The sequence below is a fragment of the Pithys albifrons genome, chromosome 4, assembly GCF_047495875.1.
Source record: "Pithys albifrons albifrons isolate INPA30051 chromosome 4, PitAlb_v1, whole genome shotgun sequence".
Taxonomy (NCBI): Eukaryota; Metazoa; Chordata; class Aves; order Passeriformes; family Thamnophilidae; genus Pithys; species Pithys albifrons.
Window position 1 is genome coordinate 59,593,983 of NC_092461.1, and position 27,215 is coordinate 59,621,197.

At 39.0% G+C, this 27,215-nt stretch overlaps 1 protein-coding gene and 1 long non-coding RNA gene across 3 annotated transcripts in view; one reads left to right on the forward strand and one right to left on the reverse strand.

Annotated features, from left to right (window-relative positions):
• Positions 1-2,873, reverse strand: part of ZFHX4 (zinc finger homeobox 4) — a 147,586-nt gene extending 144,713 nt beyond the window's left edge. For both annotated transcript variants that reach the window (XM_071554320.1, XM_071554319.1), the window contains exon 1: positions 2,532-2,873. The gene's annotated coding sequence lies outside the window, so the exon portion shown is untranslated. The remainder of the gene's footprint in view (positions 1-2,531) is intronic.
• A 2,826-nt stretch (positions 2,874-5,699) lies between these two features.
• Positions 5,700-27,215, forward strand: part of LOC139671466 (uncharacterized) — a 69,373-nt gene continuing 47,857 nt past the window's right edge. Inside the window, exons 1-4 of the long non-coding RNA XR_011697729.1 lie at positions 5,700-5,812; positions 11,949-12,001; positions 25,850-25,939; positions 26,487-26,530. This is a non-coding gene — a long non-coding RNA (uncharacterized lncRNA). The remainder of the gene's footprint in view (positions 5,813-11,948; positions 12,002-25,849; positions 25,940-26,486; positions 26,531-27,215) is intronic.

Genomic DNA, 27,215 nt, shown 5'->3' on the forward strand with positions numbered 1-27,215 from the left:
CAGTCCGGATCGTTCTGTCAGTTTTGCCAGTAAATATAAAGTAAAACAAGTGTTGATGGCACTGAGAGTGTTACATACCCAGGCTGTGTTTTTGCATTGCTCTCAATGGAAGCGATCGATGCCCATGTCACAGTCGCGTCCCAATCGCAGCCAAGTCTCTGCCTCAATCTAACCAACAACAGGCAGGGCTGCAAAGGCTTCTCACTACCTCTTCCATCCATCCACCACCAAACTAAAAATATAATGCTACATATGATCTTTTAAACACTCCACCACCGCTCCTAAGGATCGAGCCACTGCAAATCCAGGGGAAACACGATTGAAAAAAAAAATCAAAAAAATCGCCCTCACAGCAGCCACCCCAAAAGCATCCGAGCTCTCTCTCTTTCCACTCTCTCTCCTCCTGCCAACTACATAATCCTTGATAAAACCGGAGCAAGGCTAATAAAAAGAAAATTAAAAAAAAAAGGAGGACGGAATGGAGCCGAGGAAATGCAACTGTCAGAAAACGGGATGGTCAGACTTCCTAAGTGAACCTGCCTGTGTCTGGCTTAATGTAAATCTCCACCATCTTCAGCCTGGCAAGTTGTCTTTTGGTTGGGCTTTTTTTTTTTTTTTTTTTTTTTTTTTTTTTTTTTTGGTGGGGAGGGGGTGTTATGTTTGCGATCTCTGCCTTGGTACCTAAGGAGGAAGAGGAGGAGGAGGAGGGTGTGTTACTGAATGGTGGCTAAAGCCTCCTCGGGACGGCGCTGAGGTGAAACAGGCTGAACCCGACTGATGTGGCTCCTCTCTCGGTTGGACTCAGTGCCCTAAGCAGCCGATGAGAGACCCCCGGCCGCCCGGCTCGCAGGTAACAAAAGAAATACCAACCCGTGTGTTTTCTGCTGCCGCTGCTGGGGACGCTGGGGGGATGGGGGGGCTGAAGACGCAGGAAGGGAGGTGTGGAGGGGAACCGCCGTAAGTTGGCATCGGATGGGGGAAAGTTTATTAGGAATTTTGTAGGAAATTTCATGTCAGACAAGACTGGGGGAAGCAGGGACACGTCTGCCATTAGCCGCCGTGATGGGAAGGGATGCACTTGATTCTGGCACGAGCACTTAGAGCAGGAACCGAACTGCGGCTCGCTGTTTCTGAGCTTGCCTTTTTTTTTTTTTCCTGTTGGCTGGGGTCTTTTTATACACCTTAGCCCTCGGTTAAAAAAACAAAAAAAATAGACGCCTGTCCCGTAAAACAGTCAACCACCCCCATCCCCACCCCCACTTCAAAAATCTCAGAAAGGCTTCGCTGAAAGCAGTCCCCGACCTTGTTCGCGAGAGCCCTTCCTACGGAGCGGCGCGGCACGGCACGGCTCGACGCGGACCGGCACAGCGCGGCGGAGATGCCCCGGGCTCCGCCGGCGTGCAGCCGGCAGCCGCCTGCAGGCAGCGGGAGCGGCAGCCGCGCCTCCCCGCCGGCGGGGCCGCTCCGCTCAGCGCCGAGCCGAGCCGAGCCGAGCCGATCCGGGCCGCCTCTCCCGCTCCGCGCGGCGAAACTGACAGAGACGCAGGGCGCGCGCCTAACGGGCTCCTCTTCCTCCTGCTGCCAGAGACGGCAGCCAGCAGCGCGGTTCCCTGCGCGCACACACACACACGCACACACACGCCCGCGCGGCCACCCTGCCTCTGCTCCTACCTGCAAAAGAAAAGGGAGGAGATGGGGGGGTGGGGTGGGGGGGCGGAGGGAGAGGGGAAAAAGCACCCCACACTTTCTCCTGTACACACGCACACAGTCAGGGTCCCCATTGCCCTGCTGGCACCCACCCCCCTCGCCCGAAAGCGAAAGTTTGAGAGGCCGAGGGGGTGGAGATGGGGAGGAGAGGGAAGGAGGGTGGGAGAGAGGAATGTGCCTTCAAAGAGCACCTCAAAGTTTTGGGGGGACCGAGCTGCGAAACAAGAGTGCGAGCTCTAAAGAGGCTGGCAGGGAATGACTTCTGACAGCCTAATCTGACAGTATTTCCCCCCCTCCCCGAGATTCCTAGAAAAAAAGAGCGAAATAAAAAGTGGGGGGCATCCCCCGAACCTCTTCTGCAAAGTGAGCAGGATCCTCCACTTAATCCGAAAGTTACAGCCAGAAAGAGAAAAAAAGAAAAAAGAAAAAAATTACAACCGAAACCCACAGCCCCAAACCAAAACAACAAAAAAAAATACACAAACAAAACGTAACGCCCGGAATAAAAGAGAAAGGCAGATAGAGAAAGAAAGGAGATAGAAAAAGCCGCCCCTCCTTCCGAAATGAGAGCAAATACTGTACCTAAAAGTGGGGAAACAGGCAGAAAAAGGGGGGAGAGAGAGAGGGGAGAGGTACATGGGATCTGGGGATGTGTGTGTGTGTGTATGTGAGAGAGAGAGAAAGAGGCACAGAGAGAGGGAGAGAGAGAGAGAGAGAGAGAGAGCGAAATATCAAAGATTGTGCAAGATCAGCCTGGAAAGATAATCGATACTCGACCTAAATTTAACACAAACTACTCAATAAAAGTTAAAGAAAAAACTTACTTTCCATTTCCCCTCGCAGTTCCTACTGGATCTTCGCCTCTCTTTTTTGTTTTGCTTTATTTACTTAACAGCTGATCACATCCAAGTAAACGAGAGAAGGTTCATTAAAAAAATAATAAAAAAAATAATCCTCCAACTTTATTGGGTGAAAATAAAAATGATTGAGCAAGAAGTGGGGGGCATGGAGCGGTCCTTTGGGGTCCGGGAGTTGTTAAAGCATGTGCCGACCGCGGTCTCGCTGTTTGGTTGTGAAGGGGTTGGGAAAAGGAGGAAAGGAAATGAAAATCCGATATGTCTTTATTCTGCTAATTATTATCGTTTTAGCCCTGTTTAAAAAAATGGCTGATTAAGTTGAGTGCGCATGTCTTTGTGTGTCTATTCCCGATATGCACTCTGGGAATGAGAGAGAGAGAGAGAGAGGAGAGAGAGCGAGGGAGAGGGAGAGCGAGGGAGAGGGAGAGGAGAGGGAAGAGGAGAGGGAGAGGTGTAATTAGTGAGGTGATCAACATTCTCCGGGCTGCAAATGACGCGCAGCCCCGGAGCCGGAGAAGCGGGAGCTGCCGTGCCTGCCGGGGGCTCGCCAGGGCTGCGGGAGCCACAGAGCCAGCCCAAAGAAGAAGGGGCAGCAGAAAAGAGCTCATGGATACAAACACAAGTCTGCAAACTTCATTAGTAACACAGACACACACGCACAGGCACACAAAGTAGATGGCTAGGGAAAATTAAAAAAAAAAAAAAAGAAGAAGGGCGGGAGTGTGGGAGACTTGCTCTTTTTAACTGTTTGGAAAATTAAAAGAAACGGGTTTAAATTAATTATGTCATCAGAGAGATATTTCTGTCTTTCTCTTCCATTTTCTCTCTTTTCATGGGGATTTAATGAAAAAAATTTTGCATCCCATTTTTGCAATGGGCTAATGAACGTATGACACATCTGTTAAAGGAAAGGTAATACATCTAAGAGAGTAACTGCCCATACAGAGATAGATACGGATTTATTTACACATATGCACACATGCATGCTCTCACATCCTACATCATATTTACACATAGGCACATACACTCCACATACACACAGTCTGACAAAACATGACACACTTTATTTGTTGACCGTCATGTAATTGCTTGGAGATACCAAGAAAGTAAAAAGCAAAACCTTCCAGAATATACAATATCAACTGTAAACAGCCTTATCAAATGAAGTAAATATCAGCCCAGGGAAAGAATCTCTTTGCATACAATACAGGTTTCATGCATATACATGCATCACCTTCCACTTTCCCTTCAAGTATTGATATTTTATTAATATTTTATCTGCTATATTTTACCAGACATATTTCATTCTTAGGATGAGGGGGGCATGCTATTATGATGAAAAGTAGGGTAAAATGTACAGATGTCATTATAATCGGAATCTTCTGCAAATATTTTCCTGTGTGGGATTTAAGAAGATTGCTTCTCATTTGAAAATCTAATTATCTTAACCTAATACTGCAGATGTGAATATGACTGACACTTTCATTAAAAGATAATTAACTAAAACTAGGAATAGACATACTTTAAAATACCCCCTACTGAAGATAAAAACATGACTATTCAAAGAGCATCCAAATACACCGCAGGAGCACGTGCAGATTTTTGATAATGCTATTCCAGAAATGGGTATACCCGCAACGGTCACTAAGTCACTGTTATATGCAAGAGATATTTACAGTACCAAGGACCCCACACAGGTGAACCGTAACCTTAGAGCTGACATGCTTTTGAAGTTTGTGATTCCTGCGATACACATCAAAACCTTGTCTTAGGCCTTAAACACTAAAAACCAGCAGGAAGGTTTTATCACAACCTTCCATTAAAAGTGTGCACGCACAACAACGACAAACCAGCAAAAATCAGGATGGCAGAAATAAACACTTCTCTGGGCCCTAAACCTTCTGCTCCAGGAGAACATTTTGCAAGTCCTGGAACTAACGCTAATAGGAAAATCCCCACCTGATGATGAATTAAGGCTGCCCTTAAGGAAGCACAGGCCAGTGTCAGGGAACTGAGTGTCTAAAAGCAGATGTTTAAGGTCAAAGTGAAGGTCCTGATAGTTTTAGAAAAAAGAAAGGAAGAAAAGAAAAAGGCCAAAAAATAAAATAAAATCGCCAGCCTCAAAAAAAGTACGGCTATTCCAAAAATCAGCCTGCAAATAAAGCAGGGAAGGAGCCCTACCCCCATCCATAGAAACCTTACTTCAGACTTCAGGAAAATCTCCAAGACTCGAACTTGAAGAAAAAGTCAGGGCACTGGGAGGGTTCGTGAGAGCAACTTTATTCCTTTTCCAAGCCTCACCTAAGCATTGCACCAGCTCAATGAAAAAAGATGTGAGCATATGTATGCAGATTTCCACAGACAATGCGCCCTGTCAATGAAGGTAATAAGGAAACTAGCTATATTCTGCATCGTTGTTTACAAGGTGGAAAGAAAATGCAAACAAAGAGTGAAATGAAATCCTGAAACCAGTTTTCAGTTATCAGATTGAGGGAGTATGATGGAAAGAGGGCTTTTAGGTTTAAATTGTAGACGAAACGAGACTCTGAGATAGAAGGATGCATTGTCCATTCAAGTGCATGCCTGAAGAATGGCAACACATTTCCTAAGACTGAAGACAACTAAATACAATGTGATGAAGAAACACCTGAGAACAATACATCTATTTCAAATTCAAGTGCAGAAACACGTATACTTAAAGTCACAGAAGAATAAGGAAACGAAGACAATTTAGTTTTAAAGTCGCCCCACCTCCCCCCCGCATTCCCCCCACCTCTTTTATTCCTAGTGCTTTCTTTCCTGGTGAAACATCAATATCATTAATGTCATTAATGTCAAAACACCAAACGTCAGAACAGTCAAGTAATTCTTTTTTGGCTGTAGATATTTTCCCCCTTTCTCTCTTCTTGGAGGGGGATATAGGTTTATGGTGTTCTTGAGTTACTCTAAAGGAACAAAGGAGGGGGGTAATAAGGCAGGAATTCCGAGACGAGAGTACACATTTTCAAGGTTTTTTCTTCCACTGTTTACTGTCCTTCCTAACGTTTTAAAAATCCTCTCTGTTTCTCTTGCTCTCTCTCTTTCTCGCTCCCTAAAAATAGTAGCTATCGGTGAGCGGAGGGTGTAGGGAAAAAAAAAAAAAAGAGAAAAAGGCACTACGGGATGTTAACAGTTTAGAAGGAACCCGGGGATCGCCACGTAGCTAGGAAAAATCGAAGAAGGTTAATTCCGGGAAGCAGCAGCAGCAGGTTTGTGGGATGTGATAAGAGCGGAGCGCGGCGCGGGCTGGGGGCGGCAGGCGCGGAGGACCCGGGCCCGCCGACGCGGCTGCGGTGTGGTGCCGTGCGGTGCGGCGCTCCCGGCGGGCGGCGGGCGGCGGGCGGGCTCCCCGGCGACGCGGCCCGGCCCGGCCCGGCCCGGCCAGGCTCCCGCTCCCACTCCCCTCTCTCCTCCCTCTCTTGCTCAGCTGATCGCCCCTGAAGACTCACGCCTAACCTCTCATCTCCTCTCTTCTGGTCTCGATGGACCCCCCGCCCACCTCCGAACTTCTGCAGGCACCGTTACACATTTGGGGATTTTTTCGAGCCTCCTGTTGAAACCACAAAAAGCTCTTGATAGTGACGTTACATTTCAAAGAAAGAGAAGGGGGAAAAATAAAGGAAAAGCCCCCTCAGCCTTTTCTGTCCTCCACCACCTCCAGCCTCATCTCTAAGGAAAACTTACTGGCCTGGGTGATACGGAGCTGGTGGGGGCCAGAGCCCGAGACTGGCCATTCTTTATTAGACAAAGAAATCCTAGCCCAAACCGGGCTCTATTACACCACGTCTCTCCGCCAAGCTCATTTGACTCCCTAAATCTGCGCTGCGGACACACAGGGGCACAAGGATCTGCATAATTACAGACATAGCCGCTCCCCTTTTTAATAAACCGACATAATTCCCTAATAAGCGTTCCCTTCCCCCACCTTCTCCCCTCAGACCCCAACCCAAGGGAAAGGGGATCCATGTCTTTTTTACTGCGTTCCCTAAGTCTATAGATGAGCCCAGTTTGAAATGAGGTATTACAAGATTTCAGTGTTACAGACCCTTTATCTGAGCTACAGACACTTTCAGATCCCCAGCCCCCACCTCCTCTCCTTTTTGTTGTCTCTTCTCCTCCCGGGGGCTATTTGACAAAGGCACTGTGTTAACTAACATTTTTGTTTAACTCAGCAACTTCTTTTCAAAACATACTTAAACCTGATAGCAATCTCTTGTACTTTTTGTCTTTTTCCTTTTTTTTTTTTATTTTCTCTGAGATGAAATTGACTCTGAACCCAAAGCGTTTGGCTACTATAAATAATTTCTTTCTTTGCAGGTATCATGTATACAAATCTAATGTTAATTTACAACACCGCCCCCCAAACACATTCCACTACACACTAAAAAGGGTTGGGGGGTAGGACGAAGGGAAGAGGGAGGAGGAGGGAAGGAAAACAAAAATCCCCTATCTGATTCCTGGAAAGTTTTGTTCGAAAAAGAAATAAAATAACAATAACATATTGCATTTCAATTATGCCCTCAATGCCCTAGACTTGGCATTTTCACCTACTGAAAGTGCGTCTAACGAGCAGTGACCTTAGAGAAAAATCAGAGCCTAATAGTAGAGATATCTCGCTGAGATTTTGTGCTAAATAGTGCCCTTCCCAATTGGCTTTTTGTTGTTATTTTGGCTAGAGCCGCACAAAAACGCGCACCCGGACGTTACTATAAATAAAAGCCTTCCAGGTCTGAGTCTGCTGCCGGCGTTTCCTCCGGAGCCTTAACAGCCCTTTTGCAGCTCCTTTCTTGGGCAGATCGCGGGGATTAAATGCCCTGAACCTGAGCTCCTGGCCTTGGATGGGAAGGGAAAGAAAAAGGGAGAGGGAGAGAGAGGAAGGAGAGGGTGAAGGAGCCAGGCGCCCTCTGGGCTTTCAGAGGTCAGCGCTTTGACAGTGCTTTGACCTCCCTCCCCTCCCGGCAACCACCCCAGTGTTTATAAACAAAAACAGTCAGGACTAGCCCCAAACAATAGCAATTCACCAACTTCACAGGCACTTCACCAGCTCTTATGCAAATAAAGGAAAACGACCGCTTACCACCGCTCCCCCCCATCCCCTCCAGAAAGCCCAAGAGCATATTTCCAGCAGTGATATATCCAAGGGAAAAATTTTACATTCTATCCTGGAAAAGGACAAAAAGGGACTTCAGAAATAAAACGATTCTGGTAGAAAGACAGACAAAAAGAGAGAAAAAGGCAGTAAAACTACCGATCTTACTGCAGAAAGAGGAAAGTTATGAAATATTTATACCTAAATCCAGCAATCCACACTGCCAATAAAACAGGAATCTTTGTTGTGTAGACAATATGCTAAACTACCTCTGCGACAAACAGCGATTATAAAGCAACCAGAAAAAGTTATTTTCGCCCAAGGAGCCAAGTTTTCAAAGAAAACGGTGTGGATTTTAGAGCTAAATAAAAGCCACCACCTCTGTGTTATCCGTAAAAACTACACATAAATTAAAAGCACCGTTAAAAGAAAAAAAACCCTTCAAGCAAGCAAGCAGCACATCTGATCTGACTTACCCAAAAAATTATAATTTAAACCATCTTTAATTACAAAAAGCAGCAAGCGAAAACTAAATGAATCAATGCTTTTTCCCCAAAATGTTGTCCACCAAGGTATAGAAATGACAGTTCTATAGTCCTGCATTATAGCGTAACTGAAACTCCACAATTCAGGAACTGATTACGCGATAAGGGAAAAAAACCGTAAAAGAAAGAAAATGGTCATAATGATTTTCAAACTTTAGTTTAAAAATGATGAAGATCGGAAAAGGTTGGAGGGAAAGTTAAAGAAAATATACCTCAAGAGAAAAAAGACCATCTCCTTTTCTTCTTTGTCTATCAGTCTCCAGTTAAAGCATATGGAAAATGTTTTCAAAATGCCTAGATTTGGCACATTGTCATTGCAAAGAGAGGAGCGCAGTGATGCTGTTATAGAAAATGGGAAATAAATTCAGGATTGGGTGCTGCCTCCTTCAATGCGGATTTATCTAAGTTTAATTTAATATTCCGCAATCACTGTATGATCACATATAATTCACCAAGATTTTTAAGGGCTTTGCTTAAATATGTTGACCACAGGCACAAAGTAATTTAATCAGATTATTTCCTTATTTTATTTGTGTTTATTTTTCTCATTAAAAACACTTTAAATTGCAATTGTAAATAATAGAAATGATGGAAAATTAGGTTTGGGGTGAACAAACGCTCAGAGAAGATATTAGCTTTATTGAAATCATTCTGAACGTAAAATCAAAAAGCACAAAATGGTTGTTTGTAAAACACTAAACCTTTAATCGATTTATTGGCATTCCGATCGATTAGATAAACGGAAATCTATAGTAAACATAAAAGCATTTAAAATATTTTTCTCTCATTTATAAACACAACTTTTCAATAGAAAAAAATGATTATCAAACGACTAACAGGAAATTCTTCAGATATCAAATTACGATAATAAAATTATTTCCACATGGAAAGGGATAATGACAATGATGATAGTAATTATAATAATGAATAATTCAACAGCCCCTTTGACATATATGGAAGAGCCTGGTTCAAAACCAGCTTTTGAAGGGGCTACTTTTAGGGGATTTTTTAAAATAAAATTGAGTTTTGTGGCTGAAATGCTTAGATCAAGTCACAGTTTACATGCATGTACAAAAATTGCGTTAATTTTTTTCCTGCATTTTTTCAGGCTGGAGCATTTATTTTGACATCACCCCTTAAATTAAGTTAGCACTTATTAGTAGTAAATAAGTATGTAAATATATAAGCTACCCCTGAATTCGTGGGGGAAAAAAATTGTCTTCGTGCCAGGGCGATGGGAATGGGGACCCTTTACCTTATAATTTAAACGATTTGCCTACCTCGCAGCGTACCTTCCAGATTACAGAAAAATTCTTCAGGCAATAATGTCTTTGACCATTTAAGTGAAAGAACACAATTTATTTAGGGGCAGAGGGTGGGGAACTGCAAGCCGGAGAAATGCAGCAATCAGAGCTTGTGGCATTCTAGCTGCGCGAAGAGGAAGTGTTGCTGTAACGGGTATTATGTTTATTTGATAAAGAAAATCAATGAAAGTGGCTGTAAAGTAGTTAGTGAGGCGTGTGTTTGGGACTCGGGTTGAATAGTGACTCCAGCGGGCTGGTCGATGAGCTCTAAGAGCTCTGGAAATCTAAGCTAACCCTCAGAGTGAGCTCTCTCTCACTCAGTGCTGCAGCTTCCTCAGGCTGGAAGACTTCAGTCCTTGTCTCCTCCCTTCTCTCCCCATATCCCTCCCTCCCTCCCTCCCTCCTTCCCTCTCTCCTAGTTTTCCGCTCTTGCTTTCCTTCTTCCCATCCGCTCCAACTGTTCCCTCTCCCAGGTTTATTTGCTCCCCTTAATCTCTCCCACTCTCTCACTTTCATTCTCTTTTCCCATCTCTGCCGTAACTGTTTCCTCCCTATCCAGCTGGTTCTCTAAGTTTCCCCGCACTCTTGAAACATTTTTCCTCCTCTAATTCTCTTCCTCTCCTCTCAGGTGTTAGAATTCCTAAGTTTTCTTCCAGCCTTTTATTCTGTCTGTCTTCACCAGCCAAATTTATCTCTCATTTTGGATTGATTCCTCCGGACATGTGCTATATTAGTAATTATCCCTACTCATTTCCCTTTCACACACCCATGCTGAAGGGATGAGCGCACCACGCTCTTTCTACAGTTGGAATATTTTATACATTGGCTAATCTTCAGTGGTGCTTTACTTCAGACCTTCAGCTGTTTCCCTCCTTTCTGCCACTAATCTCTATTCCCTCTAATTTACAACAGAAACGTTTCTCCTCCTCCTTTTCATTTCCTACTTTACAATTTCCTTTGGGGTTTCTAAATAGTAGTACGTCCTTTGCATTTCCCTCCCCCATCTCTTTCACTGTTTCACTTCAGCTATTTTATTTACCCGGTTGGTAAAGGGATAGTTCTATCCTTAACAAGTTTATCTCCCTGTCTTGAAGTCCCAGACTATTAAGAAGAAAAAAAAAAAAAAAGAGAGAGAGAGAGATAGAAAAAGTTGAGCTTTTGGCTCTTTTCAGCAAATTAACTTGGTTTCAAACTTCTGCTTTGGATTATGTGTCATTATCTATTTTCCCTTATCGCAGCTCCCCTCGCCCTCTCTACACCGCCCCCCCCAACCCAACCGTCCCCCTGCTGCTAATAACATCTTTAGTGTGGTCAATGTTAAATATGGCAGATCTCTGAAAAATGCTTCCTCTGCAGCTCTCTCCTGGAATTCATTACCAGCCCCAGTCTTCCCACCGCGCCGTGTCTGCGGAGCCCGGCGCGGCCGGTGCTCGCAGCTCCGCGGAGGCTCCGGAGCGGCCGCGGGATGCGCAACGGCCGCTCCGCGCCGCCGCCGGGCAGCGCCCCCGAGCCGCGCAGCCGGAGCTGTGGCAACCCCAGCGACCGCAGGGGAACCGGCCCAGGACGCTGCGCTCCGCTGGAGCCCCGCCGCTGCCGCGGCCAGCAGCGACGCCTCCGGCGGGGGCGGCCCAGGGCAGGCGGCCCGCGGCGAGGCGGAGGCGGGGTCCGACCCTGCCGCCGGCCCGGCAGGTGCGAGGGCTCCGCGCCGCAGCGCTCCCCGCGCAACCCTGCTCTGGAGGGCGCGGACCACCCCGCGTCCGAGGCTCCCCACTGGCGGCGGCAGCATCTCCTCCGCGGGTGGTGGCCGACTTTCCCAGCCGGTCTCCCTGCCCTCGCTTGCCTGGGGCAGGAGGTGGGGGTTGGGGTCTTCCTACTATTTTCTTTTTCCCCCCTTCCTTATCCCTTCCACCCATCTTCCTCCCCTTCCTTCTTTTTTATTTGGCCTTTTCCCTTGTTGTGCCCTGAATGTCTGGAGTGGGATCTAGATGAGGGATCCCCCCTGGCGAAGTCACTCATGTGCTGCTGTGACACATGCTACGTGTGTCGCCTTTGTATGGTTCTGGTTGGGCCACATGCACTTAGCCTGCAGTTTATCGCAGGGTTTGCTCTCATGTGTGTAGTGAGTGCTGGAATTAAACAGGATTTCAAAGGGTACCACTAGAATTAACGTTCCAGACTTGCTCTGGGTTTTAAATAAACCTTAACCCGGAGAAATGATTGTGCCAGGTTAAATGGCCATAAACTGTCCTTTGTTTCATTAACTGTGATCTGTTTTGTTCTTGTGACAATCCTTTTAGAGAAACTGGGGAAAGAAACCTAGTTCATTAATTTTTTCAATACCAACTGAAACATTTTTGCTATTTTACACATGGCTGGAGTTATGTTTAGACTTACTTTTCCTTTACAGGTTATAGATATGAAGCGAACAGAGGGGGCTCGATCCTGCCAGTCCCTTCTTGAGTGAGTAAACATAGATCTGGTTCATTTTCAGGAACTCTCACTACCATCAGGGCCTCTGTTTAGTGTAAAGTCTGATAAAATGGTTTTACCTTTCTTAGGCACCCATAATGCTACGCAAAACACATCATATAACTCTGGTTTGTTAAAAGCATGCAGTGTGGGTTTTTTTAGCTAAGCCTCTTACAACTGTAACTTTCTTCTTTGCTTAAAAATGCTTGAAGGAAGAATGATAACTTTAAACATTTCATAGCATTGACACAGGCACAAATGGAAATAAGTATTTTTGATAGTTCAAAGAAAATACAATGCACAAACCAGGCAAACAATATAATCCCAAAGTCTTATTAATTATAAAACAGTCTAGGAGTGGACATTTAACAAATATTTGCTTAGAACTTAGACTGCTAAATTCTGTCAATATCTCCATCACCTCTGAAATTATTGCTCACCTATATCCACAGTGACCCCAAATTGTCAGAGGAAAAGCTTGCCAGTTGTAAATCCACACAGGGCAACAACAGGATTGCAATTTATTATAACACAGAAATGTTACTGAAGGGAAAATTGGTGCCTATTCCCAAGTCCACACCTGAAAGGAACACACTTTCCAGAAATAAAGATGTTACAGAGGATTGTTATTTTTTGTTTTGTGAGATAGCATCATCATATTAGATGGATTATATTTATACTGAATTCTGTTTTAGACCTTATGACTCTCTTTTAAAAAATTGTTTAAAATATAACAGGGACTACTGAAATTCAACATCACATTGAAAAGAAGAAAATATTTACTTATACTGCAGACTTTGTGCATGACTATACATTATAGAATAGTCAAGACAGAGATACACTTTTTCCTTCTTTTTTCCAAAATGATCTAGCTTGGTATAATATTCTTGATTATCTCTGAAATTATGTTACTGAGTGCAAAAAATATTCTTGATGTAATTTAAAAGAGGAAACGAAAGAGTATTACAAAACTAAACTTGAAAGTATGTTTTAATCCACTGAAAAACAAGTACGGAATATATGTATTTTGTGGGGAGATCTTATATACAGTGTGGAATGAGCTTATTTTAAACAAGTGTGTCTGTACATTCCTTCAGATAACAGTGTGCACACTGTAGTTAGAGTCATGGAATTTTTGATCTCTTGGTCTACTTGTTTTAACAGAAAATTATTATAATGCAAGATATGCACAAAAAATTCAAAAAGCATCTGAAATTTATTCATAAAGTAAAAGTAAAAATCTAAAATGCTACTGATTATGAAGAAGTGTTTGTAAAACACCTATTTCCAAAAGATGATCACTTTTATTTTTAATATTTACTCCCCAAATAAACTTGTGAATCTAAAAAGATCCTAACATGCACACACAGTGTGGACAACTTTCCTCTTTCAGTTCATGTTTGGTATCGGGAGGAAAAAAATGCAGACAGGAAGCATATTTCACTCTTTTTCTCCTTTAACTCCTTTAAAATGATCTCTTCACAGAGACATCCTTAGAAATTAGAAGTATTTCCATCAAGTAATTATTTTGAAAAGGAATATATGTGCTATTTTCCTTTCTTTTTCCATAGATAGTTGTGAGTATTGCTTGATACGATAATCATCAGTAAAAAAGAAATAAAAACTAAAACATGTTGTAAGGCAACAAATGGATACTTCTGCATTTATGCTAAAACTTTTAGATTTTATTTTAATAGGAAGCCTTCATAAATTATTAAATCACACTTGATCAAGTTAATAACGAAGTTAACTATCAGCAGGTAAAAGGCTGTTTTCTTTGTAAGACTTATACTTGAGCTCCCCAGACAATTAATATCCCTGTTTCACTTTTTTTTCTGTTAACATTATTCAAACTTTTATTTTGAGACTACCTTAATAAGTAAAACATAGCTCTGTGTGTGTGTATGTGTATACATCAATACAGAAGCGCTTGATCTGTCCCTTTTTCACATAAAAATACTTGTGCGTAGTTATATATTTAGGAGCACACAAAGGTCTGCTCAGTTTTTGGTTCTAGCACAGTAATTAAGGTAGAAGTATTCAGATATGCTGTAATGCCCAACATTCAAAATTAAACATTAGAGTTCCTGGTTCATCTACAACAGGATGGATACTGTGTTTATAGAGTTCATTCTTGACCTTACCTGGGTAAGTACTTTAAGTTAAAGTATGAGATGCACCTAGAGGGGTAATACATTGAGTTTAATAGGAAGACAGTTAATAACCTTTTTTCATCCTCATGCACTATCAATCATGGCTGTCACCAGTCTGCTGAATCAAAGCAAAAGTGTTCTTCACAGATGACTGATTAGAAACGCAAAATCACAAGATCCATCTTCATGGTCACTTTTATTATAGTCATTTTTAAACTGACAGCAACCTGCTCAGTTTCAGCAGACTGGGCATCACAAATAGTGTCACTCAGTGCAGCTAAGCATGAGAAGATGTTGGCTGGATTATACTTAAAAATAATTAGGCCCAAAGCCTTTTGTGGAAGCAATAAAAAGGATTTTTGTGGTTCTAGCCCATCTTTTCAACACCAGCAGTAGCTTATGTTTTTACAGTGTGTTACTATTGGAAAATATTGTCATCCTTTCAGTTCAAGTGAATTAATCAGTTTTAGGTGGCCCTTGGATACTTTTTGAAAACAATACCTTTGTTGGTAATGTGACCAGTGAGTTTTGATAGAACCACTCTTAAGCAGAGGCTTAACATTGCTACTGCTATTTGTATAGTGCAGTGATGAACTGTTGGTTTCCAGCCTTCTGAGGAATATTGCAAAAGATAATTACCTTGTTAACTAGATTTGTTTCAATAACATTGTCTCCTGTTCAAATAAGCCAGCGAGCAGTTCAACAGTTTAAGGTTATTTATAAATTAAATGGGCTCCAGCGAATTTAAAATCAAAACGGTACAGGCGAGAGAGAGAGAGAAAAGAAGAGGGGGAACACTGACACTGCAATTGTGGTCTGTTCTGGTGTGTTTCTGAAATGTGGTGAAATCTATATAAGAAAAGGGATCAGTACTGTTGAAAAATCAAAGCTGGTTTGTTTGGACTTTTTTTGTTTTGTTGGTTTGGGTTTTTTAGAAACATAAATTGCATACATTGCTATTGACTCTAAAGGGTGTTTTTACTGTGTGAAAATTGTGGGATTGGTTCCTTAATGTAAATAAAATCCTTTCCTTCTACTTAATGCTGCTTAACATGAGTAAGAAAATAATACATTCTGATTTGGAATTTTGATTCAAGGACTGATGGAGTGACAAAACAGCCAAGACTAATTTTTAAATTAGGTAGAAGAAAAATAGGCTTCCCTCAAAACTCTTCAAAATCTTTCCCCCTTTTTAAAATTTAAATTCCACTTCATCTTGTGAACACAAAATAACATATTGCACCAGTTGAGGATTGTTTTAGAATTATCTTTAGAATTGCAATGAAATGGTGCATCTGGTTTGCCACTTAACTTTAACCCCCAAAAGGTAGTCCTACTAGTAAGGCTGATTTGTGGAGCTGTGATTCCTTTAATACAGCCCCAAGGACCCTAAGAACTGTATATTTAAAACTTTCATTTAAAACACATTTGGTAACTAGAAGTGACTTCGCTGGGCTGTAGTATCAGACCTTTTTTGCAGTGTCTCTTAGAGTGTGCCTTCCCATCCTTCTCAAACTGGAGGGCAGGACTTTGGCCAAGTAGGGCTCTTCCGAAAGGGAATGCTCTTCATTTCCACCCTTGTACCTCACTCCTGCTTTTTGCACTAGGCTATAAACACACACACACACAGCCCCACACTCAGTGGTGATGAAATGAGGTATACACAAGCATGCAAACACACACAAAGAACATACTACATACATGTTTTTAAAACTATGCAACATGAATTGGCATACAATCACTGGTTCCTGGATAGTTATGCTGAAACATGTATCCCAAGCTAGTCATGTCAGGAGAATATCTTTATTTAAAATAAACTAACTTCAATAGTTTCATAGTATTTCTATGTACTACATAAATGACTGTGAGACAGAAGGAGGAAAGTGGGAAGCGAAGTAGGCAGTTTTATGTCCAGTTGAGATTCACATGCTCTGTAAACTGTTTAATTCTCCTCTTCCCCCCAGTTAATGCTTATCTTAAGGACATAATTAGCATTGGTAATATGGTCCCATGTAGAGACTCCATGTTTGTTAAAGTGGTTTTAACATGCATCTCTATTTTCTGATGAAAAATTGATACACTAATGCTGACTGACATCTGTCTAAAAAAGAGGTTAAGTATGTTTGAATTTAAATTTCTGAGCATTAATCAAAAGCTAATCAAGCAGAGAAACTAGCAATGTCAACTGATAAGCAGCACAATCATATTTTAATCATGATGCTTTTTTGGGGGGGAAGACAATATTGAACTGTTATTTTTTCCCAACAGATATTTTTAATAGTATATTCTCAACATAAATGGCTAAAGAAAGGTGACTGTAAATCATTTGTGTGCACCTTTGTGTGTAGTAAGGACCTATTTTAAAGAAATCCTGAGATCTGCAAATATAAATATCTGCATTAAAGAGAGAAAATAAGACATTTGTTTGGGCTACAATATTAAATAACACTAATCTACTTCCTAGGTGTTGTGTTTTTTTTTTTTTTTGTTTGTTTAGTTTTGGATTTTTTGTTGTTTTGGTTTTTTTGTTTGTTTTTTTTTTCAAACTCAGTTACTATTTTAAGAAGTTATGGGAAAAAAGATATAACTATAGCTTAACTTAAGCACATAGTAAATCCATCTGTCTCTAAAAATGAGCATAAATAGAATGAGCAATGGTAAGAAATTTTGTGGGGTTTCTTTCCTGTCACAATGAAAGGAGATACAGGTAACAAGAAAACCTTCATCAACCTGACTTCATAAACTTTCAGAATGCGTATATTGTCTTCCTCTATATGCCTTATCTTCCCAAAAATGTCCTTCTCATTGTGTGCTTATTTCCTATGTCACTACACTTGCTTATGCAGAATATTTATTATGTATAACAGAGAGTTACTTTAAAAGAGAAAGACTTTTAGAAATAAGCTTTGAATTAACTGTATTTCCAACTACAATTTTATCTATCAATCCTTAAAAGACATGAAGTACTAACATACTATTGAAGAAATGTTACAGTAGAAGTATTATAACATATTTAAGTATTGAATGCATATAATTATTTTGTAAGATTTCCCAAGATGTAGTTTATATAATAAATAAGTAAAAGATTTACATCTACTTTTGTAATTACTAATGTAATTGGAGGGAGATAATAGTTATTGAGTAGGTACATGCACACAAGTCAGCAGCTGAAGGACTGTGTAAGTTTAATTTTAAATAAGCAGATCTACTCAAGTAAATAGACCAACCAGTATCTGGAAGATTTCTCTTTCCAAGTGCACTTAGCATAAACATATTTAAACCCATGAAAAATAGCCCTCAAATCCTTTAACAGCAAAAGCAGAGCAGCAGACAAGAACACTAGGAATTCCCCCACCACACCTGCCTTTTTGCTGCCTGAATATACAGCTATTTCTGTCCTCGCTGCCTTTCTTTTCCCCTTTGGTTTCTGAAATGTTCCTTGTAGAAGCTTAGAGAAGGGGAAAAAGCTTTTCTGTGAGCACCAGGTTGCAATAAATGTGTATATGTGAGTGAGAGAGAGTGTGTGTGCACAGAAAGATGTATCAGGAAGGATAGATTGGTCATCTTTAGTATTTTTCTTTCCTACCTTGGGTTCGGAACCTCTGCTACAACTCACTGAACCTTAAAGGAAAAGAGCAGGGAGCATAGGTCATGCAAAATGCTTCAATTTTTATATTTAAATTACCAACATTTAGAATATATCTTATTGTCTTATACCAATATTCCCAGTGGCTAATTAGGTAGATAGTTTTTACCTTCTCTTAAAAGCATTTGGATGCATATCAGTAAGTCCAAATGACTGCTCATCAGGACTTGAAAAGGATTTTCCATTTCTCCCCTTGCATTTTCTAGAATATTGATCACATATTATGGAGTGGGTATTTCTGTTTATTGTCTGGTTTTTGGTCTTTTTTTGTCTTTTTAATCCCAGATCTCTCTCTCTTTTTTCTGTTTTTTTTTTTTTTTCCTGCCTCCTGCAAAAGGTAATAGCCATGAATCCTTGCAGGTTGTCTATGCATTTACACTGTATAAAATCAACACGTTATAAGAGAGGTGTAAATATTTCTTTTCCAAATACAGTGAAACGAAGTATTTTTCTTCCAATAATTAGGAACAATGCCTATTTTTATTCTGGAAACTTTAGTATAAACATCACTCATATGCTGAATACAGTAAAACAAGTGCATCTAATACAGATTGAAAACAAGAGAAGAGCTATCTTATTTCTCAAGTAACAGATTCAGGTATAAGCACATATATGGGGGTTTTTTCGTCTATCTTTTATCTATAGTCTAAATCATAGTTTAGACCGTAGTCTGGTAGGCTGAAAGGAAAAAAATATTTTTGTATAAAAGTCCAACTGGGATTTTAGAGCCCTGCTGTGGAATGTGAAAGGGGTAAAAAAATACCCAAATTTCCTTGAATAGTTTAGGTTCTACAGTAGGGATTTTTTTTTTAATATTTGATCCTTCTTTGTAGCTTTTATTCTAAGTTAACTGTATTTAGGCCCTGTTTTCATTTTTGTAAAGCGCTAGGTTTTCCTTCTTTGTAAGCTGTTCTCCCATAGTACATCTTAGTTTAATTCATTCTTAGCAAAAGAAACACCCAGGTTCAATCTGGAGACCTCCTTCCAATGTAATTTAGCTAGACCTTTTTTCACAAAGGTTTTCTGGTTTTCATTTTCACTTCATATTCTCAAATAAAAGATCCTTTGTTGTCTACCATTTGATTGGACTTAATGAAAAACACTCCATTTTAACTTAACAGTATTTCCCTTTGAATTTATTATATTTAAGAACACTGTCAAAAATCAAGCATTTAATCTCAGGTTTTTATACTTAAAATTATATTACTATCATATGGTTCAATGAGGTGATGTAGAAAGTATATTGAATAGATTTCAAAAAGAAAAGTGAAAAACTACCCTCATTTTAATATGAAACTAAATACTATAGCTAATGTGCAGATTGGGTATGGTAGTTGACTTTAAAGACTAACATGTGACAGGGTGCCAACAGCTGAATTGTGCAGTATTGACTAAATGAGGTTCACTGATTTGTATTGAGGCTAATATCTTCTTTAAACAATTCCGTGTAAATTGTGCGTATAAAGTCATTGGAAGCTATTTCTCAGGACAGCCTCGCTGGCTAGCTACCTGCTGGAGTGAGGAAGATAATCAATAGAAAGAAATAGAGCTGAGCATGAGACTAGGAAGCTTCAGAGCAGTTAGTGCTGATAAAAGTAGATGATGTCAATATTTGGAAATAACACAACTCTAGGATAACAGACAAAAGAGAAGTGCATATGTTGTAGAGTGTTCAAACAGGGGCAGAATTAATGCATAAGTGGCAGATGTTGCCCCAGGCTGCAAAAAGACATTATTTATTCCAGGTATTGTTAAATTCCTAGTGATGGACCAGTGCTCAATATAGTATATTAAAACTATATCTAGCAATAAGAGAGCTGGAATACCTTTTGCATGAGTAGAAATTCTCAGATATAAAGAAGCTGATGCACTCTATTGGCACAGAGCATTTTCCACGTCTCCTTGACCTCGCAAGAAAGAGCCTCTGACAGAAATCCATCCTGCAAATATAGTGCTCAGTGCTCTCTAGTTAAGTGAATATTTAGGACTAATATTTAAAAGATTAAAAAAACTAAAATCGAATGGCATAGTTTGATAGAAATCAATTCTTTGCTTGTAAAGATGTTGACATCCTTGAGTCCACCCCGTTCCTTTCCCCCTGCTTCTTATTTTTGTTTAAAGATTATTGAAAGAAAAAATTTCCAGTGCTCATTCAGATTTATAATATGGTGAATGTTTTTAGCCATGGTGTCTTTATTGGTAGTGAAATATTGGTATATTTTTGCTAATTTAATAGTAGAACTCAGTTTTCTTCTTGCTGTCAGGCGATGATTTTTTGTTCTTCTATGCTGATCTCTCTGTTGATGTATTATGACATAGTCTGTCAACATGAGCAGATATGTGAAAGGGAGATTGGGTGACTGAGACATGCAACCTAAATATGGCTCCTCTTCAATTTTAAGCATATTATCATGTTTAGATGCAGTCAGTAGAAATGTAGAATTTTTTTTTCTCTAAAGAAAGTTATTATTTTGATGTAATTTAAGCAAAAGCAAAACAGGTGGAGTATGACAAGGTCCTAAAAGCAGAATGAATGATGGAACTCCAAAACATATGCATGCAAGCTTAAAAAGCTTTCACTTCAAAGTTAATAGCTGTTTAAAACTAGCATTTACAAAGCACAAAAGTTTTTGTGTAAGAAGAACCAATCCAGGCTTATCTGATTATTAAATATACCTTTCTTTTCTTAAAAAAAATAAATAATTCCACAAGCTTTATATGATTTTGTTGTCACAGATGTTTTTATTGTTTGGTGTTAGATATCTGGATTGCATCAAGCAGGTGATTACTATGTCAGCTAAAAAGGTCAAGTTCTGTACTTTTTATTTCAAACCATCATAAAGAAACCTTTCTATAATGACACACATGTCTTTACTGTAGATCTCTCCCTACTCATTTTTGAAAAAAAGCTTCTATCTGACATATGACTTAACAAGACAGAATTAATATTTTGATAGTGAATACAGTGTCAATATTCATGTTTAGGAGAAGTACCTAAACACTGAAATAATTACTTTGTGTACTGAAATAATTAACTTTTTCAAAGCAAATTTCACAATAAAATATCAGATTTTATCACTAAATATATAATTTATACCAACAAGAGTTGTTATTAGTGATGCACCATAAAAAAACTTCTTACACATTTTTTTTCAGGTTGCTATTCTTTAGTTGTCATATGTGGCATCCTTCCACCTTAAAATTACAAGAATTTATAAGATTCCCATTTAGTACTTAACTCTAAAGAAATCTTCATTTCAAATAAGCATGCAGTTTGATTTGGGACATAGTCAAAAATCTTTAAAGATATATACATAAACTAATTTGTTAATCTTGTGCCACTTTTAGCATTTGTCACACATATAGACCAGGAAATTGGCTCCATCTCATTCTAGCTCTGTGTTGAATTAAAAACCTCTACTGCAAAGAAGAGCATGATGTGGGGAAAGAATAAATTTAGTTCTTTCCTTAGTAATGCACATATATTTCCATACATTTCACATCCTAAGGGAGCCTGTGAGTGCATTCAATAAATACAAAACTGTAATTCCAGGAAAAGGGAATTTTTATGTTGTAAATTTCACATAATACTTTATCCTTAAAAGATCTGAAATTACAAGTGTAATTGTGTTTTTATTCTTTTTAAAATTATAGTTTAGAGAAAAAAAAGGCATTGAATTTTAGGGTCTGAGGGTGGTAGTTGACTTCAAACAAAAAAATATACTTAACAATGGTACTTGGAAATTAAGAAAATTCAGTTATGTGCAGCTCAACTAGTTCTACCTTACATATACCAAAATCAAAATCATATATGTAACCATTTATATTGAATGATTGCCTATCTTCACCTTATATGTTAAGGTCAGTGAAAGGAGCAGTTTATGGATAAGGGGCAATAATAAAGAGGTAGCCTTTAAACATGATTAGCTGGTGTCTATTAAAGATGTGTTAAAATGAAATATATACTGCAGGTGAAGGAAATTACTAACTCCTTCTAGGATGATAGACTTGCTATATGTGTATTTCACTACACCTTTAAAATATTTGTGAATTTGACTGCATTCTGAGGAGACAGAGCAATGTGGTAGATTTATGAGGGTCTGACAGAAACAGGTCTAGGAAAGATTATGGCATACTTGTTTAGAAAAACTGAGCACTGAAGGTTCCTGATTTACACTGACATATATCTAGATGATACTATAGTTTGCAAATTGCCTAGAGGAGCTGTCTTTTATTAAGTGTTTGATGGGGACAGAAATGTACATATCTATTCTATAACATATGAATACCGATGCAATATTCGCAAATGTAATTTTAACATTTTTAGATTTTTTAAAATATTTTCATTTTTATGGTCACCTCACACAACCCTGTGCTGAGCACCCATGCCTACTGAGCAAGCCATATGGTTAGAGAAGTTTTGTTGTGTTCTTTTGAATCCTTGTGACAGTGGTATGCTGAAATGCTCTCTGTGCTGCAGGACTAGGAGACATAAAGTCACAGTTTTGGCATTTTTTGCCTTTTCCAACAGATTGCCAACATATTTGACCCATTCTGCATCTTAAGTTGAAATTCCTAACATTCACAATTAAAGCATTTCCAAAGACTCTTAGCTTTACTCCTACGTTATAATGCCATTACATATGTTTAGAGTGAAATTAGAGAAGAAATAACAGATAAACATGAAGTTTTACCAAGCACTGTAAGATTTCTTGCAAAGAAAGCCTGAAAGACTGGCAAGTTTTCAATTCAGGTCGACCTTCCTTGTTTTATTCCAACTGATAAAAGGTGGATAGCTTGTCTAGGAGGAGGGGATGGGGAGCAGGCTGGCTTTGCATTATTATTTTTGGTACATTAACTTCCTCTTACTTTAGAAGCTGTTACTTTTTAATCTTATTTTAAATCATTATTATTATAGTGAAAATCTGTATTAGTCACTGCAATTCTACTTTCATAATTCATATTTTATTAATGCAATTAAAATTGGTATTTACCGATGCTTCAGGAACAAAATTATGCATTTAATATCAATTTAACATGGATCATGTTATGCATTCTAGTTCTGTCAGCATATTTTCAAGCCAGGTGAATACATTATACAAATATTAGGCAATATTTTACAAAATAATATACCTATTAGGTGGGAAGTTTTGTCAGGGTCATACGTACAATTGGTCAACAATTATATCTATAAAAATGTTTTTTCCACAGTAGTGTAGAAACAGGACTAAAATATCAGTACTTTTAAAGATTTCACTCGTTTCTAATAAGACCTAATAAGCACTATCTGTTAGTGTAAGTTTTTGTTCAACAGAAACAATGTTTATGATCAGACAACTAGTTATGCTTTCATTATGAATATATGTTCAGTGCATTGATAACTTTAACAAAAACTCTTTGTTACAGCATTATATGAAGAGTTGTACATCTGTGATAAGCACCATGCATGGACCCATTTTCATCAGTGATGTACATAGTTTTCCTAAATCGTTAACTTACAGATCTGGGCAGGGTTGCCTGGATTTTTCTGGATGTTTGGATAGTGCCTAGCATAATATAATGTGTACTAGAATATAAGGAAATAATTGGCACTTGTTAGTTATAAGCAGCACTTGTTAGCATAGGCTTTCTAGCATGCCAGCAAGCAATTAACCTCAGCATCAGTCAATCACCTTTTCCTAGTTAACTCGCTTTACACTTTGAGAACAGCTGCTATCTTCTTGTGGGAAAATACATTTAACTATGCCCTTGACTGTCATGTGAGTTTTAGGCCAGTGTAACTTTATTCTGTCCAAAAGAGTTAGAGCTTACTAAATAGTAGGGTAATCAAGAAAATTACTTTTCTTCCATAACAGCAAATTGGGAGTGCACCTAATTCATTGGAATTACATCTGTTTAAAACAGTGGTACTGAAATTGGAATCAATCTTTTCTTTCTGTACCTGAGAGGTGAAAGTGTAGTACTGTACATAAGTCAATCAAAGTAATGATGTTGCTTAGCAATGTAAATGCAAAAGAGTAGATTGCTGATGCCAAGAAATTTGCACCCACAAATCGCACCTGTCAGTGAAAGGGAGGTTGCATTGCAACTGCAGTGCAGTGTAGAATTAATGCCCTAATTAGAGACTTCTTCATCTCTATCAGATATGCCTGACAAGACAATATAGTGAGGGTATTTATCAGCTCATCATTGCTGTGGGATGGCAGGACTAGCTGGTTTTGTTCTTTTTTTTGCTATTTTCTTTGGTTGGTTGATTTTTTTTTAAAGACATAGTAAATACTTTCAATCCATTTTTTATAGGAATAGATGACCAGAAGAGAGTTTATGTGTGTTATTTGTGTAGAACAGATAGGCTGAAGGTGGGTTAATAAATGTGGGGGTTTTTTCCCATTTCCCTACATGTATGAGTGATTTTCATAGAAGAAAGGTATGGAAGAACTGAATGGTGATTTAAAGCACATCATTTTATTTCAATAGCAGGAAGCAACTTCCATAAATGACAACTTTTTTTCTTTTGATAACTCCAGTGAAATACAGAGATGACACCTGTATGAAGCATTATTTTTAGAAAGAGGGACTGGGACACTTCTTCTCCCTTGACTATCAAAATGACATATAAATATCATTTCTTTTACTTTCTCTGTGAGTTTTGTGACTTGTGCCTTGGTGTGTGACTGCAATGTGCATTTTTTGTTGACAGATGTGAATAAGGTATAGAGAGTACTAAATAAAAGTGTACCAAATAGATAGCAATATGCAGGATAACTTAGGGGAAAACAAAAAAACCCACACACCCGCCCAAACAACCAAAAAACTCAAAATAAACCCCAGCAACAACAAAACAATCAAAAAACCCAAACCCATAAAAAAAAATAGAAAGAAAAAGAGAAAAGGAAAAAGTGGTTTCACTGTAAGATTATTTTCTTCTTGGTCCGGCCATTGGGGAACAAACAGACCCACATGGAATTTTTTTCCAATGAGTGATGAAAACAAAAGAAGGAGAACGTTGAGGCCTGTAAGGTATTTTAACATTGCTCTTAAGAGTTTTACATATTCAATTCTGAATAAGTAAACCTTTCAATTATGAGTTGACATCTGTCCAGCTCAGGTAAAGAAAATCATAGAATAGGAGTTTTGTTGTGTTTTTTTTTTTTTCAGAAGTTTACTTATTATTGCTTAATATTTTCCATGTTTTGCTTACAGAAATTCTTTGGGGAATGTTTAAAGAATGGACTTTTTAGTGAAATTCTTTGGGGTACTTTTTTCAAATGGTCATTGTGGAAATCATCCTGAGGCATATTTGGATCTTAAGTCACTTTACAAGGTATTAAGTCACCCTGTAAAAGTTCTTACTATTAGTTGGGGATAACTTTAGTGATGTTAGTCACTTTTCTAATATCAAATCAGTGGTGAGAGTAAAATATAACTACATTGAATTTGAATCTTGTTAATACGTTTTCTTCTAACTGTATCTGTGGTAGCTATAACTGCAATTTTTATCTTGCCCTAACCTTCTAACCACTTTTCTTGGTACCAGAAATTTCATTCCCAGAACAAGCCCTAGCCTCTTTGCCACGTTACTACTTAAATTAGTCAGGTGCACCCTGACTGAGTTGAGTGAGAAAGTGGCTTCATGAGCGGCTTCACTGGCAGCTCTGGAGGAGCAGGAACATCCATCTGGGGTGTGGCATTTAGGTAGAACCGACTGAAACTGCTTGCTTTGATAGCTGGCACAGTTATGGTCAGAAAGCATAGTCAAGCTATGCTTATGTGAAGTACTCCCTCATGCCAGTGCAGAAATACAAAATACACTACTTCCTGCAGAATCAAGATACAACTTTTTTTTTTTTTAACTCTTATGTGAACTTCATGGTGCAACTGTGGTAGAATAGGAAGCTATATGAAACTTGTAGTGTGTAGCCAATACATGCCTCAGAAAGGCAAAATGTTTTGGGCTATATTTCTGAATAAACTATTAATCTCTCTACTGGAAAAGTTCTTGAAAGGAAACTGGATTATTTGTATTAAAATATTTTTCAGTAGTCTGATAATTATGTAAAACTTGAAGAAACTTGAGAGGAAGTAGAACACTGTGAAGCAGAAGGAAGTGTCTTCACTGGTAAAGATGAGGTGAGAAAATGTCACATTTTGATATAAAACATGTTTTCTGGTAGTATTTCTGCTGAAATCAGCATTATGAAGCAGACCTATGCTGATCATTAGTTATGCAAACTCATAATGCAAATCTGTAATGTGTTGTGAACCTTGATAATTTGCTAGTTTTGGGGTTTAGATTAACTGGTGCTTTTACTGATATTTAAAATGGTAGATACAGAGAGAATAGGATAGTTATTTCTTTGTTTTGCCTCAGTAACCATTATACTGTCTTTTTGCCTTGAGAGTTAGGGAGGGGTAATGGCCATTTAACTTGTATCTACAACATGTCCATGTCATACAACACATTTTTGCTTCTTGGTTCTTAAGATCACCCATATAAATTCATTTTAAATGGTGACTTAAGAAATGCACCCTTGTCAATAAATATGAATTTGTAGCCTTAGACATAGTTGATGATTAAAATATATGGGTGCATAACATAAAATAGTATTAATTATTCAATCTAAGTGCTGTATTCTGGTATTTTTCTTGTACTTATACACACATTGTCTTTTCCTAGGTACCTTTTTAATGCTGAAATGGACAATAATTGTGAGCCATGTGGTAAGGAGCTCCTTCTAAAATATGCAATTACATATTTACTGGAATTTAACAGGCTGTGTACTTTAAAGCTTCTTTTGGCTGTAATCATGTGAACATATCTTGCAAGACACATTGCCAGCTTGAGATTCGGCGCAGCACATAACAGGGCTGAAGCAGCCCCTGCCACCAGGCAAGGTACAGAAAGGATATGGTGACCTGCACCAAGATGAGAGATCTTGCTTACCAGGATTTGCACACGGTTACGCTTCTGGCAACTGACATTTCCATTTTGCTGAAAGCATCCACATCATGTCATCAGAAAAAGCCCCATGAGTGGTGGCAGAGCAAAGTCTAGCCTTCATTTTCAAGTCTGAAGAGAAAAAATTATTTACATGTTTAAATCCCAGAACCTGCTGTACAGAGCTCACGCTTTGTTGCCCACTGCTATAAGCCATTAAGGCTTCCAAAAATTCTAAAATAAATGAGACATAGTTTGGGGCAAAAAAGTCTTACTGTTTTAAATTTTATTTAAATTTTATTTCATTCTGTTATCTGAATTTGTCCTACCAGAGAAACATGGAAGATGGGATGTTTCTGTCATTGCTTACAATGAATTATTGTTTAAAGGGACTGTCAGGCTTGCAAGACAAATCTTTGATCAGACCCTTGAATTTAGTGACAATTACTGCAGTTTCCAGAAATGTAC